At 35.2% G+C, this 6,074-nt stretch overlaps 1 protein-coding gene and 1 pseudogene across 1 annotated transcript in view; both read left to right on the forward strand.

The window, feature by feature from the left end:
* LOC148906313 (uncharacterized) overlaps window positions 1-198 on the forward strand; it is an 8,120-nt gene extending 7,922 nt beyond the window's left edge. Inside the window, exon 3 of the mRNA XM_089037413.1 lies at window positions 1-198. This exon is cut by the window's left edge and continues 327 nt beyond it. The gene's annotated coding sequence lies outside the window, so the exon portion shown is untranslated.
* A 365-nt stretch (window positions 199-563) lies between these two features.
* LOC148906314 (uncharacterized) lies at window positions 564-5,437 on the forward strand (annotated as a pseudogene).
* The last annotated feature ends 637 nt before the right edge of the window (window positions 5,438-6,074 follow it).

Raw genomic sequence — 6,074 nt, forward strand, 5'->3', positions numbered from 1 at the left:
CAGGGGTCTTAAAACAGAGAAAATCTAAAACTTTTATAAAATAATGAGAACATTACTGTAATTCCGCATAGAAGTCACTCAGTACTAGTTAATGGCTAATGCGCTTTCATTTTATAACTTAACATACCAAAGCAAGGTTGTTGTAAGTGTTATTATTCTACTGACGATTTATATTAAAGGTCATTCTATTGTTCCAAACCGTATGCTTTTATCGATAAAATCGGTTAGAGTTCCAAAATAACTATCAGAGCATGCTCTTCAGTGTTATATACATATCACCATGAATGGGAGCGTTCATAATTCATGGGATGGGGGGACTATGAGTTTTTACCAATTGGAAAAATATTTCTGGGATCCGCCTTAATGACTCAAACATGTCAAGGAAAATGGCTGGACGCTTCCAAATTCTCATAGTCCCCCCCCCCCCCCCCCCCCCCCCTTCCCCCCTAATTTTTTAGCACTCCCTAAACTCCCTAAACTCACATGATTGATGTACGGACGGATGCATGAGGTCGACTGAGATTACTCTCGGCTAAATTTTGATCATGCTCTAATCTATAGCTATGGCCAGCAGGAAGTTTTATCTTTGGACCAACAAATATGAAGCAGGTCTATTAGAAAGCTATGACGATTTCCTGAAGCTTGATCGGCCTGGCAAACACTGCTTGAAAAAGTTCAATGACGAAGACGAAGCTAAAGAAGCTTTAGAGAAGCAATTGCAAGAACTGGCTGCGAAGAACCAGGAAAATAGAAGTTAGCAAATAATACAAGAAGAGCATGATAATGTTCAAGAATCGCAAAACCCCGTAGACGATTTGACGATGACAGAAATTGCAGGGGAGAAGGAAGAAATTGTCAACGGCCATGATGACCGTTATGAAAAGCTCGAAGCAGAGATGAATGCTCAAAAGGAGATCAATGGGAAGTTCGAAAAAGAAATAACAAAAAACACCATAGAGGTGAGTGAACTTTCCTTAGAGCTAAAAGATTTAGAGCAAAAAGCAAAGTCTTGGATTGGAGAAATTAAGATATTTTTGAATAATCTCGTAGAAGATTTTAAAACCGAATACGACAACAAAATCAAATCCCTAGAGAACCAATTAAGCGACTTCAACAAAAGAATGACCAAGTACGCCAAAAAACTGAATAAGAAGTTAGAAGAGGCCGACAGATCCTTATTGGAACTATCAGAGAAATTAAACTCGACTAGAGAACAAAGCACAGTGCAACAAAGCACTAGAGTTCTTCTTCATGATTCACAGCCTGAGGTATCGTCACCCTGGGACATCACGAAACCTATAGATTTAATCCAGAAGCCAACCTTTGAAAAGAATGATGAATTTATAAAGAACTTTCTGCAGGTCATAGCACAGTTGGTGCAGGGTCAGGTTTAGTAATTTATTTACTTATTGATATATATATATATATACTTTTTTTTTCTATAAAATTTAAAACGTAGAATTTTTGCTTAAATTTGTTTCAAATGCCGGGGGCCTTAAGATTAGGACTCTGGAATTTGCATGGGCATTACAGCAAAAATCTTGGAAACAAATTGAAGCTAAAAGAAGTCAACAATATAATTAATACTCATGATATTTTTGGCATTGTAGAAACACACGCCAGCCTTGATTCTGACTTGAAATTAGAAGGCTATAAATACTATACAAAATGTCGTGACAAAACAGGAAACCGCCATGCTGGAGGAATAGCACTATATATAAACAATAGAATCAGCAAGGGCGTTTCCTATATACCGGCGTCTAATCAAAATGTTATTTGGTGTAGAATAAGTAAAGAATTTTTCCATCTAACAAATGACATATACGTAGTCACAATTTACCTAAGCCCAAATAATTATGCTAAAGAGAATAATGAAGATATATTGCAGGATATAGAACTAGATATAATTAATTTTTCAACTAAAGGTGAAGTCATTCTACAAGGCGACTTTAATGCACGAACTGGGGAAATCCAGGAATACATAAATGATGATGACATTAAGTACCTTAATTTACCTGATGATTATCTCATCGACAATCAAATGAAAAGGTACTCTAAAGACAAAGAGAGCGTCGATAAAAGGGGTAAATGCCTAATAGATATTTGCACGGCTTGTAATTTACGAATCTTTAATGGTAGGGTTGTTGGTGACTTGATGGGAAAAAAGACTTGTTTTCGATACAACGGAAATAGTCTAGTCGACTATGTAATCGGGAGTACCAATCTACTTGAAAAAGCTCGATTTTTGAAGGTTAATCCACTAATGCCAGATCTATCCGATCATTGTCATATTTCTTATGGAATAGAAATCCAACTTTCCCCCAAAAACAGTTGAAACAAAGAAAGAGAAGAAAATAGGGAATTTTCGACAATTTCTAGCTTAAAGTGGCATACTGGAAATATCGATAAATTACAAAACATTTTAAGTACTACAGAAATACAAGCAACGCTACGCGAATCAATAGAAAACGCGGATAATGTAGACTCAATGGTTAAGGTATTTACTGAAACCCTAACAGGCATAGGAACAGAAGCAGGTCTTTTTTCCCTAACTAAACAAACTAAAGCATTTAAAGAAAATACAGATTCACAAAGGTGGTTTGATTCAGAATGTGAAAACGAAAAGAAAAATCTTCGATCTCTTGGAAAACAAATTTGTAGGAATCCAAATAATGAAAAACTTCGTAGGAATCTACATACCCATAAAAGGTCCTTTCGAAGCATGTGTAGACGTAAGAAAAACAAATATTTCAATTCAAAATGAATGAACTTTGACCTCAAAGATTCGAAATCCACCTGGAAGTCTTTGAAACAACTTTTTAATGTAGGCAAAGCAAAAATGCAAACTCCTGTCGAGCAAACGAAAAGGACTTATTTTATCACTTCAAGACGCTTAATAGTTCCCAGACATCTGCAGTAAATACTACGGAGACCTTAGAACAGTCGTAAAGTCAAGGGGAATTAGATTTTTCCATTACAGACCAAGAAGTATATGAAGTTCTAAGTAACCTAAAGAAACATAAAGCTCCCGGCCCTGATAATATTCCAAATGAGCTATTGATAACGGGAAAGGAAGCACTAAAAGGACACCTAACGGTAATTTTTAATAAAATCCTAGACAACGGAAAGTTTCCCTCTTCATGGAATCTAGGATATATTGTTCCATTGCATAAAAAGGACGATCCAACGAAAGCTGAAAATTACCGTGGAATAACACTCCTTTCTGCAATTGGCAAAGTTTTTACGGCAATACTTAACAAACGGCTCTATGATTACCTAACTACGAATAATATAATTAAACAGGAACAGGGTGGGTTTAGAAAAAAGCACGGAACAACAGATAGTATTTTTATTCTGAAATCTGTAATCGATAAACATGTTAAAAGTAAGCCACGGTAGAAAAATAATTTCCTTTTTTCCTGCTTTGTAGATTTTCAAAAAGCGTTTGACTGCATCCCAAGGAAAAAATAGATGGCAAAACTTGAAAATGTTGGTATAAATGGAAATTTTCTAAGAGTGATACAATCGATGTATTCCACTGATCAATCAGCAATCAAAGTAAATGGACACATTTCTCCGACATTTTCCTGTTATATGGGTGTTAAACAAGGCTGTATGCTGAGCCCTACGTTATTTAATTTATATCTTCACGATCTGCCTGACTCATTAAATTCGTGTAACAACAATGATGTAATGTTGAATGGCAAACCGATTAGTACTCTTTTATATGCAGATGACCTGGTTCTGTTCTCTAAATCTGCTAAGGGGCTTCAGAAATATCTCGACAAGCTAGAGGCATTTTGTGAACAATCAGGCTTAACAGTTAATATAACAAAGACAAAAGCGATGGTTTTCAATAATACAGGGAAGACAATGAATAACTTCCAATTCTATTTGAACAAATTTAAACTAGAAAACGTTAAATCATATAAATATTCGGGATTAAATTTTACAACCTTTGGAAACTTTACGTTTGCAAAACAAGAATTAAAAAAAGCTGAATTAAAGGCACTATTTCAGATGAAAAAACAAATGGGTGAATTTTTCACATCCAATATCAAATTAACTATAAAACTGTTTGACTCGCTTGTTACGCCAATACTTCTATACGCAAGTGAGATATGGGGTATCGAAACATTAAGCACCAAAGACCAAGAGCCCATGGAACTTGTTCATTTGAAATTTTGCAAAATGCTCCTCAAGGTGACAAAGAATGCTAGTAACCTTGCATGCAGAGCTGAATTAGGAAGGTTTCCGCTAAAATGCAAAGCATGCAGTAGAAGCTTTAAATTCTGGTATAAAATTATAAAGTCGGAACTACACCCAAAAAAACTTTCAGCCGAAGTCTACCAAGATATTAAAAATGAAACTAAAAAAGCCTTTTGGAGCATAAAAATTAAAACTACTTTAGAACAACTCGGATTGGGGATAATTTGGATGAAACAAAATGAACTTTCTCCAAGATGGTATGAATATGGAAAAATAATAACCCAAAGAATATATGACATTGAGAGGCAAATTTTATGGAGTAATCTCCACAATGATGAAAGGAAAGACGACAGACATAAAAATAAACTGAGAGTCTTTCGTCAGTTCAAAACGGATTATAACTTTGAAGAATATTTAAGTCAAGTCACCAATATTAAGCACAGAATGGCGCTTACAAAATTAAGAATTAGCAACCATAAGCTTGAAGTAGAAACAGGGAGGTATAAGAGGCCTTATCTCATTTACGATGAAAGGATTTGCCCAGTGTGTAAGTCGGGAGTAGAAAACGAAAAACACTTTCTAGTTTGGTGTCCACTATATGACTCTCATAGAAACGACTTAAGAGAGTTCATAGAAAAAAACACCAGCATTAATTTCAACAATATGAGCGCTGACAGTCGTTTTATGTTCTTAATCAATTCAAAGTCAGCGTCTCTACAAAGAGCCATATACATTCATCAATGTATGCTGATACGTGAAAATGAAATAAGAAAATTACCTAATACATAGTATATATATATATCTATAATATATTTGGAATCAAACACTCATGTACTATTAAGTATAAGGTGCCAAATAAAATTGTATTGTATTGTATTGTATTGTATATTATTCTGACGGGAATCCGCACACCAATTCCCAAGCACAGTGGGAATAAGAAATAAGAAGAAATCATGCAGGCAGGGTATAATAGAGCTGACTGGAGTTCCGGGAGGGGGTCCTAAGTATTTATATATGAATATTTGAGTCTGTTTTATCCCTACAACAACTGGGGTTGACAAAGATCAATGTTAGAGCTTCTTCTTTTTCTAATTTTCATCAATGACATGCCTAATGCAATCTCTAAGCAAACGTATTTTCCACTGATTGTTTTCGCTTAGTTTTCGGTCAGGAAGATGGTGTGGATGGTGACAAGCCACAGGATGAATTGAATGAACGATATGAATAGAGAAGCTAGGACCCTAAAATGGGAAGAATAGACACGGTAATAGACGCCACCAGAATGCGATATCAAAGCTGAGACCATAACTGTAGAGTGGTGAGAGTTGTGGTTTCAGACTTTGCACGCGCGCTGATTTTATAAATAAGATTAAAAATTCATGAATAATTAATGAGCAAATCCATCACGTGCATGGACCTTTATACCTGATAATAGTTCAATATGGTTATCCTTATATAAAGATTTTGAAATCTTTATAAAGGATCAAAAGTGTACAAGAGCATGGCACGAAGAAGGATCCTAAAAGCTCATTAATTATTTATGAATTTTGAAACCGTTCAATATAAACTCGCAAACCATGTTTTATCAGGTCTAAAACCACTCGCCTACGCCTCGTTGTTTTAAACCTGATAAAAGACGATCTGCGAGTTTATTAAACTATACATAATCTGAACTCTCGAGTTTCCACTTCACGCATCACGCAATGACATAAAATTAATTCAGTCCTAGGACTGAATTAATTTTGTTCCAGCTACTCCAGACTGAATGCATTCCTTTCACAGCAATTTACCAGGTTTCAAGTAACATCATGTGACCCAAAAATAGCCCATTAATTGGCTGGTTTACTCATGAATTATTAATGATA

The sequence above is a fragment of the Actinia tenebrosa genome, unplaced genomic scaffold (assembly GCF_029948245.1).
Source record: "Actinia tenebrosa isolate PJP-AT-01 unplaced genomic scaffold, QUT_ActTen_1.0 PGA_scaffold5__44_contigs__length_20552954, whole genome shotgun sequence".
NCBI lineage: Eukaryota > Metazoa > Cnidaria > Anthozoa > Actiniaria > Actiniidae > Actinia > Actinia tenebrosa.